Source organism: Schistocerca piceifrons, chromosome 11 (assembly GCF_021461385.2).
Source record: "Schistocerca piceifrons isolate TAMUIC-IGC-003096 chromosome 11, iqSchPice1.1, whole genome shotgun sequence".
Classification (NCBI taxonomy): Eukaryota; Metazoa; Arthropoda; class Insecta; order Orthoptera; family Acrididae; genus Schistocerca; species Schistocerca piceifrons.
The window spans coordinates 78,298,136-78,312,633 of record NC_060148.1 but is presented as its reverse complement, the minus strand read 5'-3'; the positions used below and the strand labels follow the sequence as shown (position 1 = coordinate 78,312,633).

Below are 14,498 nucleotides of genomic sequence, written 5' to 3'. Positions count from 1 at the left end.
CAGAGCCATATTCCTTCTTTCGCGACTGTAACAAAAGTTTTATTTACACCGGGCACGTTTGGCGCAGCGCGGAATGCGGGGAGCACGTGACTGCAGCAGCGAAAGGGTTAATGAAGAGAAAAAGCACTAGAAATTTCAAAAAACTGCATTCAAACGAATAAAATTCGTGAAGTAAGACACTTCGGTATTGTTTTTAAATAAAGAAAATATTTAGTATCGCACAAGGTTTGAACTCTGTACCCATCACATGCCATCCCAACGCCTTAACCGTTATGCTAACGCAGCTCGTTCTGCAATGTACCTCCATAAGGACTCTAACAGGTCACGGAAAATTCTGACAAATACTGTTAGTATGCCTATGAATTACTCGCACTTCGTCGAAGTACAATAGGAAATAAACAATTATCGCTGTTCTCTATTGCGAAAAAGCCGTTCGTGAAATTGATACAAACACCTTTCCTTGCTATCGTCTGAATTAGGAGTCTTATTGCTTGTTTGGTTTAATTAATTAATAGAATATGAAGCAATTGGTATAAAGAATGCTTTTTCCAAACTTTCTATAAAAGAAAGTCTGCTATCAAGACATTGCTTTTGATCTATTACTTTATTTATGACTGAACGTTTCTAAAACTGAAGACAGTCGTCCGTGCTCTGCACTGCATTCGAGATGTGGCAACGTCGTTCTCTGTTCATTGGCTGACTGTGTTTTGTAACGTCAGATGCGCAGAACGAACCTAAACTCGGCCGTCAACATAAATGACGAGCACTTAAGTTTCTTTTGTGGGGAGCATTCCACCCCATATTGATGTTTATATTATATCTAAGTTTTGTTTTCTCTTCTAGTATCTTACTAAAATGGCGCACCAACTCCTTAGAACTGCTGAGGAGATAAACGAGTTTCTCCGACAGGAGGCTGAGTCAGAGGATGGCGACAATATCGATGCAGAAAACTGTTCAGAAACCACCTATTACATTATGTGTACAAAGACATTTATTATTAAGAACTTTATATTTCGAAACTGCTGACACTATAATTATTTTCTACAAGTAGTATGAGATGTTTCTCATTTAGTTCCCATCTTTAGAAATTCTAAAGCACTCAAGTTCCTAGTTGATGACTGAATCTATTGATTTTTACTATGTTTTCAATAATTTTATAGAGAATATTTCCATTAAGGTAGTTTTTTGTAATCAAGTTTCTTTTTTTACAGAGTACTTTATATTCTTACTTATTGACTATAAAAATAAAAAAAACTTGTTATAACAAATATAATATGTGTTTAATTGATAATAAAACATTTTCCCATTATTTATTTTTATTTCACCCCGAAAAATCGATATTTGGAGGGTGGGGTCTGATCCAACCCCACCTTACCGTTTATGTCAGCAAACTGCACCTTGCCGTTAGACAGTTAATGCTGTTCTTACAACTATACAGCACGAACATGAATGAAACAGACAATCTGCAGGGACGGATTTCTGACTGTAAATGAAGGAAAAAATGCCCTGTGAACATGTGTCTTCCATGGTGGCCGGCGGTACAAACGAATTTTCCTCTGATGGCGTGCCGTGTCTTCGTCGTGTATTGCAGGCTGTGTGATTGACGCAGCGCACTGTTCAAATGGCTCTGAGCTCTACGGGACTTAACATCTGGGTTCATCAGTCCCCTAGAACTTACAAGGGAACCTCCCCATCGCACCCCCCTCAGATTTAGTTATAAGTTGGCACAGTGGATAGGTCTTGAAAAACTGAACACAGATCAGTCGAGAAAACAGGAAGAAGTTGTGTGGAACTATGAAAAAAATAAGAAAAATACACAAACTGATTAGTCCATGTGCAAGATATGCAACATCAAGGACACTGCAACCGCAGGAACGCCGTGGTCCCGTGGTTAGCGTGAGCAGCTGCGGAACAAGAAGTCCTTGGTTCAAGTCTTCCTTCGTGTGAAAAGTTTAATTATTTATTTTCAGACATGTGACGCACATGCCGTCACCAGTGTCGTATAGAATATATCAGACGTGTTTTCCTGTGGAGGAATCGGTTGACCTATGACCTTGCGATCGGATCCCATTGGAGAGGCACATCCTTTCGTCTACTAATCGCACGGTTTTGCGGTGCGGTCGTAAAACACAGGCACTAACTTATTACAGTGAACAGAGACGTCAATTAACGAACGGACAGATCGTAACTTAAAAAAAAAAGTAAGTAAACTTTTCAGTCGAGGGAAAACTTGAACCAAGGACCTCTCGCTCTACAGCTGCTCACGCTAACCACGGGACCACGGCGCTCCTAAGATCTGATTGTCCTTGATATTACATATGTTGCTCATGGACTACTCAGTTTGTATATTTTGCTTATTTTTTCGTACTTCCACACAACTTCTTCCTGTTTTCTCGATTGATCGGTTTTTCAAGGCCTATCCACTGTGCCAACATAACTAAATCTGAGGGGGGTGCGATGGGGAGGTTCCCTTGTTAGAACTACTTATACCTAACTAACCTAAGGGCATCACACACATCCACGCCCGAGGCAGGATTCGAACCTGCGACCGCAGCGGTCGCGCGGTTCCAGACTGAGGCGCCTAGAACCGCTCGGCCAGTTCGGCCGGCTGCAGCGTAATGTAAGCAGCAGAACAAACCGAGATGGTGTTTGCGTGCGGCCAAGCAGGGGAAAACGGTTCAGAGGCAGCACGGCTATACCGAAACAAGTACTTTCCGAGACAGCAGTATACAGGTCCCCCTCCGGACAGCCAAACGTCAAAAGTGGCAACTAATTTTAAACACACTATAAAGCACTGGATATATGGAGGCGATTCTGGCACTAAGACTCGTTATCGAAAGACAATGACAGAAAAATAAACCAACTTGTATTGCCTCTGTAGACACGAAAAAGGCGTTTGATAACGTTCTCTGGCAAGAGATGTTCGGAGTGCTGAGTAAAAGTGGAATAAAGTACAAAGACATCCGTGTGATATTCAGTTTGTATAAGAGTGAGGTGGCAGAGATTAGGGACTGTCACCAGGAACAAGAAGCAGATATTAGAAACGGGGTAAGACAAGGATGTGCTCTCTCTCCTCTTATATTCAATGCTTACATCCAGGAAGCTATAGACCAGAAGATAGACATGGTACGTTACGCAGATGATATTGCTATAGTCACGGAGACAAAAGAAGATCTGTGGGAAGTCCTCAGAACGATGGAAAAAATTCTATGCAATCAGTGTGGGATGAGAAAAAACAAGAAAAAGACTAAAGTGATGGTATGCAGTACAGGAGCAGAATATGAAAGTCTGAGAATGAGAATTGGAAGGGAGGAGCTGGAAGTCATAGAGGAATTTACTTACCTGGGAAGCAAAATCACAAGGAATGGTAGAAGCTGGAAAGAAATTGCGACCAGAATACAAAAGGCCAAAATTCCATTTAACTGGCGGAGGAACTTACTCACCAGCAACAACATCAGTCTGAAAATGAGGAAACGTATCATGAAAGCTTTCGTTAGGAGTGTGGCCCTATAAGGGTGTGAAACTTGGACAATTGGAAGAGAAGAGAGAAGAAGGCTAGAGGCCCTGGAGATGTGGTGCTATCGAAGGACGATGAAGATCAGCTGGAGAGACAAAAAGTAAGAAATGAAGAGGTGCTTAGAAGAGTACAGGAAACCAAATGTCTGTGGAGGCACATCTAAACAAGAAGAGACAAACTTGTAGGGCACGTCCTACGACACAACAATATGATTGGAACAATAGCAGAAGGAGCTAATGAGAGAAGGAATCGGCGGGGGCGACCAAGGATATCACACATGCAACAGATCATGAATGACGTTGGATGTAACACATACGTGGAAATGAAGAGAAAGGCAGAGAGAACAGAGGAATGGCGCTCTGCTGCAAACCGACCTCAGGGTTGAACAGTAAAAGAAGAAAAGATATGCACATGTTGCACAATAAACACTACGTTAAACCGGCTGCGAGAAAGAATATAGCTAAGCTGTGCTGTCAAAATGTGCGGTTTTGTTTTCATTTTCTAAGTCATTTTAACAGAAAACAGGAAAGTTCTACTCGTGTCTCAATTGATGATCCTACCTGTTCTTGGATTAAAACCATGCGAAATGCTGTCAATTAAAAGCTAATATCCCCAGAGGTCCTGCGGCTGCAAAGGTCTCTCGCATACCCCACGTAATAATGATTCCAACCCACTTGCCTATTCGTTTCGACTTCTGTTCCCAATCACTGTTAGGTTTGCTGTAACAATAAGTAAGGTCAGAGAGAAGGGGAGCAAGAGATGGGCGGAGAACGGAGGGGGCGGGGGGGATGGATATAAAGAACGGGAAGGAGGATATATACAGAGCAGTCAAGGAGGAGATGGATGGAGAGAGAGTGAGATAAGAGATGCAGAGCGAGTAGGGTGAACCTGATGGACAGAGATAGGGAGGAGGAGGAGATGAAAAAGGGAGGAAGAAGGAGGAGAGGGATGGAGGGAGGAGGAGGAAAAGGAGATTAGAGAGCCCATCCAATACCCATAAACATTTAACAGGGCCAATCACTGCCGGCTTCCCTAATATGATATGAATTTCAACTATACTCATTTCATCATAAGAATAAACATAATGTCAACATTACGCCACGTATTCTTCCGCGTTTGCAAGAATGTCATTGGATTTCGTTCCACGTGGAGCGGACGCCAAACTGTGACCAACGACATATAAATGTGTCACCTCATTTTAGGTTGACATGGCCTAATAGCCATGACATCTTCACTTCATAATGGCCTAAGGCCGAAATTGCAATCGTGAAATGAGTGTTACCGTCACTGGCGTAAATATGATGTCTTTTATAAAGTTCTACATGACTGTGGATCTCAGGTATAAAAAGCTAATTAAATGTTACCAGTACAGTCAAGTACGAACGTATGGATACGTTTTATGCTGTGTCACACTCACATAGACCGAGCGATAATGCGGGACAACAGCTTCACTGGCGCACTAAACGTGGACTGCACTGGCCAGCCAGCGGTCCAACTAACCCGGAATGATGTGAGCAGTTTCATTTCGGGCATAAAAAGAGACGAGCAAAGAAATAATGATGTAGCTTCGAATGTCATATTTGGAGAAACTCCAGCACTACCGCGCGCTTTTTAGGTGACCAGACGGAAAGCACAAAATGCTCCCGATCTCGCCTGACATAGTATTCTAATTACAAACAAGGGTGATTAAATTTTCTAGCTTAAACGTAGGGTAATTTTTCCGAGCGAGCTCTGTGTAATGCAAAAGCATACTGCAGAGATTTCACACAGAAGCCACAGAGTACAGGGTGATTCAAAAAGAATACCACAACTTTAGGAATTTAAAACTCTGCAACGACAAAAGGCAGAGCTAAGCACTATCTGTCGGCGAATTAAGGGAGCTATAAAGTTTCATTTAGTTGTACATTTGTTCGCTTGAGGCGCTGTTGACTAGGCGTCAGCGTCAGTTGATGCTAAGATGGCGACCGCTCAACGTAAAGCTTTTTGTGCTATTGAGTACGGCAGAAGTGAATCGACGACAGTTGTTCAGCGTGCATTTCGAACCAAGTATGGTGTTAAACCTCCTGTTAGGTGGTGTATTAAACGTTGGTATAAACAGTTTACAGAGAATGGGTGTTTGTGCAAAGGGAAAAGTTCTGGACGGCCGAGAACGAGTGATGAAAATGTAGCACGCATCGAGCAAGCATTTGTTCGCAGCCCAGGAAAATCGACTCGCAGAGCTAGCAGAGAGCTGCAAATTCCACAATCAACTGTATGGAGAGTCCTACGAAAAAGGTTATTTATGAAACCTTATCGTCTGAAATTGGTTCAAGCACTGTCTGCAGCTGATAAGATTAAAAGAATCGATTTCTGTGATTTTATCCTTGCTCAAATGGAAACAGATGAATCTTTCGTTTCAGAGATTGTGTTTAGTGATGAAGCAACTTTCCACACTAACGGGAAAGTCAACCGTCACAATGTCTGTTACGCCTGATATGCTACAGAGAGTGTGGAACGAGTTGGAGTATCGGGTTGATATTGCTCGAGTGTCTGGAGGGGGCCATACTGAACATCTCTGAACTTGTTTTTGAGTGAAAAAAAAACCTTTTTAAATACTCTTTGTAATGATGTATAACAGAAGGTTATATTATGTTTCTTTCATTAAATACACATTTTTAAACTTGTGGTATTCTTTTTGAATCACCCTGTATATTAATTACAGTCACTCGTCTGGTAAACTCTTAGCTCCTTCCTGATCCGAATAACGAGAAATACGCTTCAATTCTGGAAGCGTCACCTGCTACGTTGATAACGAGAGGATTAACAACAGAATCCACGAAGCCAACCGGGCGCCACATTTCTCCTCTTCTTTTATGACGAGCCATTGTGTATCCCGCCAGCGTTCAGCAGTGACGCGTGAAAAAGCTGCGAACGTTAGTTCTGGTACGTCTGCCGGCTTAACAGTCTCGGATATGGACAGAGTTTACTGTGTTATTTTCGAAAGATGTACAGTAAAGGGATACGACTTTTTAAATAAGACAATAGTTGTTTCTACCATGCACTGGAATCACTGATACCAGCTGTGTGCAAATGAATCTAAATCACATTGCTATCACGTTTAGTTTGGACCTACAACACTCCAAAGTTTAAGGGGCGGGTACCGCTCGCTGTACATAAAACGTGACTGTGTGGGATGGATGCTCTGGCAGCGGAATGTTCATTTAAATGAGGTGTTCAAATGTGTGTCCATGTTCCTGAATGCATAACAAAATGTGTCTGTTAAAGGATCTACGGACGAGGTGCAACGTCAGTAGTGTCATGGAACGACAGACTTTCTCAATGCGTCGCTTTAGATCATTTGCGGTTGCGGGCTCAGTGACATAAAGATGATTCTTTAGATATTCCCACAGAAAGGATTCTGCTGGTGTTAAATCGGGTGACGTGCTGGCCATCCATGAGGACCACCGCGCCCCAACCATCTTCCAGGGAATCTGTTCAAAAATGGTTCAAATGGCTCTGAGCACTATGGGACTTAACTTCTAAGGTCAGCAGTCCCCTAGAACTTAGAACTGCTTAAACCTAACTAACCTAAGGACATCACACACATCCATGCCCGAGGCAGGATTCGAACCTCCGACCGTAGCGGCCACGCGGTTCCAGACTGTAGCGCCTTTAGCCGCTTGGCCACACCGGCCGGCAGGGAATCTGTTTCTCATTGCTTCCACAACAGCATGCGCAAAGCGGGGTGGGTGACCATCATATGGACTCTGATGTCTAGATACACATGTTCGACGAGAGCACCCAAACTGTCGACTATACAGGGTGAGTCACCTAACGTTACCGCTGGATATATTTCGTAAACCACATCAAATACTGACGAACCGATTCCACAGATTGAACGTGAAGAGAGGGGCTAGTGTAATTGGTTAATACAAACCATACAAAAATGCACAGAAGTATGTTTTTTAACACAAACCTACGTTTTTTTAAATGGAACCCCGTTAGTTTTGTTAGCACATCTGAACATGTAAACAAATACGTAATCAGTGCCGTTTGTTGCATTGTAAAATGTTAATTACATCCGCAGATATTGTAACCTAAAGTTGACGCTTGAGTACCACTCCTCTGCTGATCGATCGTGTGTATCGGAGAGCACCGAATTACGTAGGGATCCAAAGGGAACGGTGATGGACCTTAGGTACAGAAGAGACTGGAACAGCACATTACGTCCACATGCTAACACATTTTTATTGGTCTTTTTCACTGACGCACATGTACATTACCATGAGGGGTGAGGTACACGTACACACGTGGTTTCCGTTTTCAATTACGGAGTGGAATAGAGTGTGTCCCGACATGTCAGGCCAATAGATGTTCAATGTGGTGGCCATCATTTGCTGCACACAATTGCAATCTCTGGCGTAATGAATGTCGTACACGCCGCAGTACATCTGGTGTAATGTCGCCGCAAGCTGCCACAATACGTTGTTTCATATCCTCTGGGGTTGTAGGCACATCACGGTACACATTCTCCTTTAACGTACCCCACAGAAAGAAGTCCCTGCAGATGCTGCTCGCCGACCGTGGTCCGTGTTTGTTACAACACGCAACTGAACGTCGGAGGTTTCAAGCGTCAACTTTAGGTTACAATATCTCCGGATGTAATTAACATTTTACAATGCAACAAACGGCACTGATTACGTATTTGTTTATATGTTCAGATGTGCTGACAAAACTAACGGGGTTCCATTTAAAAAAACGTAGGTTTGTGTTAAAAAACATACTTCCGTGCATTTTTGTATGGTTTGTATTAACCAATTACACTAGCCCCTCTCCTCACGTTCGGTCTGTGGAATCGGTTCGTCAGTATTTGATGTGGTTTACGAAATATATCCAGCGGTAACGTTAGGTGACTCACCCCGTATACGCCCGATACTCTTACCTGTGATTTCCCTAAATCACTCCAGGCAAATGCCGGGATGGTTCCTCTGAAAGGGCACGGCCGACTTCCTTCCCAATCCTTCCCTAATCCGATGAGACCGATGACCACGCTGTCTGGTCTCCTTCCCCAAACCAACCAACCAATCAACCTCTCACCTGATAGTGTACGTGTGAAGTAGTGTGGACGGATGATTTCATCCCGAGAGATTCCACGTCATAAATTAATAGATCAAAGAGTTGTCTGTGGTACAGCAGTGCATGCTTGACGGTTCACTGCACCGTAACTTGTGAACATGGGTGATCAGAGAACATGACCCATTGTAAAGAGTAGGTTCATTGGTTGATCTGAGGAAGGGCAAGAAACAGTCATCGGTCCTATCGGAATAGGGAAGGGTGGCGAAGGAAGTCAGCCGTGTCCTTCCAAAGGAACCATCCTGGTATTTGCCTGAGGCGATTTAGGGAAATCTCGGAGAACCTGAATGAGGATGGCCTGACGCGGGTTTGAACAGTCGTGCTCCCGAATGTGTGTCCAGGGTGCTAACCACTGCGCCACCTTGGCCAGTTTTGTAAGGAATCCACAGTGAAATTATGCATGGGACATTCACTCGGGCCAAATCCCGCAACTTGGCTCCAGATCAATTCTGTTGGTTTCACATTGTAATCGTATAGTAGCAAATGTGTCCGCAGCTTGTGGTCGCGCGGTAGCGTTCTCGTTTCCCAAGCAAGGCGTCGCTGGTTCGGTTCCCGGCGGGGTCAGGGATTTTACCTGCCTCGACATGACTGGGTGTTGTTGTGTTGTCTTCCTCATCATCATTCGTTACCACTACGTTCGGAGGAAGGCAATGGCAAACCACCTCCGTTAGGTCCTTGCCTAGTACGGCGGTGCGGGTCTGACACTCTGTCAGAATATGGGACGTCATCGTCATCATCATCATCATGTAAGAATGCAGTTAGTGGTGTGCTCGATGCTCTGAAAATGATTGTTCTTTTATGTTGCTACGACACTTAACTACCTCTGTGGTATAAAACGATGGACTTAGTCCAGATAAAGAGGATTTGGTTTGTCACTCTTGTCTTAAAAACTTAAATTGTTACGATTTCTTAATTTAAGCAACTTTTATGAACTGTCTTTCATAAAACACCTATAATTAAGAATTTGTATTTGAAATGAAAACGGGAATTTCGCGTCGAATATGTAATAAGAAACAGGAAGACGTGCATTATATTATTCATAAGAAATTTTTTAATTACGAGAAGTAGGTATTTCAAATTGAACGAGAAAAAAACGGAAATTAGTGAGATTTAAACCTATAAAACAGTTCTCATTTGGTTACCAATCCCTTACTCTAACGACTGCGATATACGTACGACGTGGATTTTCGTGTCAACTTTATGACATACGCTAAATGGGAAAACTTCAAAGCCGATTATCTCTGTACATTTATGATAAAAAAATCAAGAACAGCCTATTTCTCGGCACTTTTTAACCGTATTCCACAGGCGCGTCTCACTACGGAGCAGAAAGCAGCCTCAGCCATTTTCTCATACCGCGCGTTAACAGCGCGACAATCAGAGCACAATGCTGCAGAGGCTGAGACCGTACACCATTTTCGAAATACAAACTACGTAGCTAAAGCGTGATTAAGAAAAACGTTGATGGCTGTTAATATATTTGAATATCTTAAAGTTTCATTTAACGTAACTCAGTAATAAGACATCTAATACGTAAGTAGGACCTACTTCTAAGAGCGTAACAACACCAGTGTACGTGTGCTACGGCTTCCGACCAATCATCGCGTTTGTCTTTGTTTACATCATGTTTATTCTTATGACGAACGGATTTTACGAGGGTCGTTTGAAAAGTCCGTGCAAAGTCCTAGAGATGGCACCAGCGGCGCATATCGAGGTCATGTTTAGTTAGTAGAATCTGTGGTCTATTTCTTTGTGTTTGGCGTTCGTGTGAATCAAAAAAGTCGAGTGATTGTCAAAAAATGGACGAAAAAGAATTTCGTATGGTGATTCAACATTACTCTATGAAAGGCAAAACGCCTCAGGAGACTAAAGAGAAGCTTGATAAACATTACGGTGATTCTGCACCTTCGATTAGAACAGTTTATAAGTAGATTCAAAATTTTCGGAGTGGCCATATGGACAAGTGATGCTGAACGTTCTCGACGCCCTGTGGAGGTTACGAGTCCAGAAATCATTGATAAAATCCGTGATATGGTGATGTTTGACAGAAGAGTTAATGTGCGTGAGATTGCTAGTGCTGTGGGCATCTCGAATGAACGGGTACATATTATTTTGCATAAACATTTGGACACGAGAAAGCTGTCTGGAACATGGGTTCCGGATTGCTCACACTTGACCAAAAACAGAATCGTGCGAAGTGTTGCAAGGATGGTTTGCAGCTGTTCATGAAGAACCCGCAGGACTTTAAGCGTCGTTTCGTCACTGTGAATGAAACAATCTAATCAGTCGGTTACCGAGGGAGAACATCCTTTTAAATAAATTAGAATTCTATGGTATCACGGGCAGTGCTGCAAAATGGTTCAAGTCATACCTCGCTAACAGGAAACAAAGGGTGTCACCGCAAGGGACTAGTGAACTAAGTCATCAATCACCATCAGAATGGGAAGAAATTACATGTGGTGTCCCACAAGGATCCATCTTAGGGCCATTGCTTTTTCTTGGGTACATTAATGATTTCTCATCAGTTACACTGCCAGAAGATGAGTTCGTTTTGTTTGCAGATGACACAAGTATTGCAATAAATAGTATGTCAAGTGTAGTTCTAGAAAGATCTGCTAATGATATTTTCATGGATATTAATAAATGGTTTAAAGCCAACTCACTGACATTAAACTTCGAAAAGACTAACTATATGCAATTCAGAACCTGTAAGACGTTTCCACTCAGCATATGCATAAAGTATGAAGAAGAGCAGATAGAAGAGGTTGACAGTCTTAAATTCCTGGGATTACAACTGGATAATAAATTCAGTTAGGAAGAGCACACCACAGAACTGCAGAAACGCCTTAACAAATCTGTATTTGCAATTCGAGTGTTAGCAGACATAGGCGACATAAAAGTGAAAAAGCTTGCATACTTTGCCTACTTTCATATCATAATGTCATATGGTATAATATTTTGGGGTAAGTCTTGAAGTCAAACAAAAGTGTGTAATACGTATTATTTGTGGAGTAAATTCACGGACGTCCTGCAGAAACCTCTTCAAAGAACTGGGTATACTAACTACTGCCTCTCAGTATATTTACTCCTTAATGAAATTTGTCCTAAATAATATATCTCTTTTTCCAACAAACAGCTAAGTTCATACATACGATACCAGGAACAAAAATGATCTGCACAAGGACTTAAAAGCGCTTACTTCAGTTCAAAAAGTGGTCCACTACTCAGGAACACTTATCTTCAATAATTTGCCAGCAAACATAAAAAATTTAGTTACAAATAAAGATCAGTTTAAAAGGAGGCTGAAAGACTTACTAGTGGTCAACTCCTTCTACTCCATTGACGAATTTTTTAATAGAAACAAATGATGTATTGTATATACTTATACCATTAGTATTGTTATTTCAGCTTCAGAATGATGTATTGTATATACTCATAATATTTGTATTGTTATTTAAGCTTAAAAAAAAATTTGACATGTTCCACATCCACGAGGATGTCTTCAGCACGGATCTATGGAACGAAAAACTAAGCTAATCTAATCTAAGAATCTGCACAAAAAAAGGAGAAGACCATTCCTTCGGGGGAAAGGTTATGGCGATTCATTTGGCATTCGCAAGGGATAATCTTTATCGACTATCTGGAAAAGGGTAAAACTATTACAGAAGTCCTTAGGTGATGTCCTTAGGTTAGTTAAGTTTAAGAAGTTCTACGTTCTAGGGGACTGATGACAGAAGTTAAGTCCCATAGTGCTCAGAGCCATTTGTCTTCACCGGTTACGAACTGTCTGCAAACATTTGGGCCACAACGCTCGTCGGATATCGGATCTAACAAGATGTGATTTTTTGTGTGTGTGTAGGGGGGGGGGGGGGGGGAGGGGAGGGGGGGAAACACTTGAAACAAAGCCACACTCATTACAGAAACTGAAAGACAACATCAACCGTGAAATGCCCGCCGTCGATATCCGAACTTTACGCTGTGTGTATCTAAACAGGCGTAGACGTGCACAAATATGTATAAATTTTGCAGGGAGTCAAAAATTCTGAAACTTTGTGGTAAAGTACTATGGCACCAGCGGAATGGCCTTGTCGTAGTGAATACACCCCTTCCCTTCAGATCACCGAAGTTAAGCGCTGTTGGGCGTGGCTGGCACCGGGATGGGTGACCATCCGGGCCGCCATGCGCTGTTGCCATTTTTCGCGGTGCACTCAGCCTCGTAATGCCAAGTGAGGAGTTACTGGACCGATTAGAAGTGGCTCCGGTCTCAGAAAACCATCATAATGACCGGGAGACCGGCGTGCTGGCCACACGCCCCTTCAATCCGCATTCTCAGTTGAGGATGATACGGCGGTCGGATGGTCCTGATGGGCCACTTGTGGCCTGAAGATGGAGTGCTTACAATGGGACCAAATTGCTGAGGTCATTCGTCCCTAGCCTTACTAAAGCACTCCGTCTTCAGGCCACGAGTGTCCTACCGGGACCATCCGACCGCCGTGTCATCCTCATCGAGGATGCGGATAGGAGGGGTGTGGGGTCAGCACGCCGCTATTCCTGTCGTTATGATGGTATTCTTGACCGAAGCCACTACTATCCAGTGGAGTAGCTCCTCAGCTGGCATCACGAGGCTGAGTGCACCCCGAAAAATGGCAACAGCGCACGGCGGTCTGGGTGGTCACCCATCCCGGTGCCAGCCACGCCCGACAGCGCTTAACTTCGGTGGTCTCACGGGAACCGGTGTATCCACTGCGGCAAGGCCGTTGCCGGTCCCTAGCCTTGCACACTACTTAATCTAACTTACGCTATGGAAAACACAAAACCCATACCTGAGACAGGACTCCAACCTTCGCCAGCTGGGTGAGTGGGGGCGGGGGAGGGGAAGGCTTGGGGGGGGGGGGCTTCCATACATGTACAAGGGCTATCCACAAAGTACATTACGTTTTGGAATTAAAAATAAGTAAAGTATTGGAAATTTTTTTATTATATACAGATGAAAGCCACACTTAAATACTACTTTTCTACATAGTTGCCATTTAAATTAAGGCACTTATCGTAGCGATGGACGAGCTCGGAAATTCCTTCGTCGTAAAATTCGGTCGCCTGCGCCTTCAACCACGTGGTTACCTCTTCTTGAAGCTGTGCGTCGTCATCAAAACGCTGCATAGCCAACCACTTCTTCATTGCTGGGAATAAGTGGAAGTCGCTCGGTGCCAGGTCGGGACTGTACGGCGGATGAGGAAACGACTCCCACTTGAAAGATTCGAGAACTTCACGAGTGGCATTTGCCGTGTGGGCCCGGCCGTTGTCGTGAATCAGCAAGATCTTTGAGCCCAACTTTCCCCTGCGCTTGTTTTGTATTGCTCTTCTGAGGTTGTGCAGAGTTTGGCAATACCTTTGAGAGTTTATTGTAGTGCCTCTTTCCAGGAAATCCACAGAAATCACACCTTTTCTGTCCCAAAAGACAGTCGCCATCACCTTCCTTGCCGACATTGTCTGCATGCATTTCTTGGGTTTTGGGGGGGAATTTGTGTGTCCCCACTGCATTGACTGCAATTTTGTCTCGCAGTTCACATGCTTAACCAATGTTTCGTCACCAGTAACGATGCGATCGAGTAATGAGTCGCCATCTTTCTCGTAAGCTGTTTCACGGCAACGTCCGGGCCCACACGGCAAATGCCAGTCGTGAAGTTGTCGAATCTTTTAAGTGGGAGTTGTTTCCTCATCCGCCGTACAGTCCCGACCTGGCACCGAGCGACTTCCACCTATGCCCAGCAAAGAAGAAGTGGTTGGCTGTGCAGCGTTTTGATGACGACGCACAGCTTCAAGAAGAGGCAACTACGTGGTTGAAGGCGCAGGCGGCCGAATTTTACGA

The 14,498-nt window shown here is 43.5% G+C and overlaps 1 protein-coding gene and 1 pseudogene across 1 annotated transcript in view; both read right to left on the bottom strand.

Annotated features, from left to right (window-relative positions):
* The window catches only part of LOC124719894 (alpha-mannosidase 2), a 784,015-nt gene that overhangs the window by 529,610 nt on the left and 239,907 nt on the right, over window positions 1-14,498 (bottom strand). The gene's annotated exons all lie outside the window — the stretch shown is intronic.
* On the bottom strand, window positions 13,274-13,391 carry LOC124720623 (annotated as a pseudogene).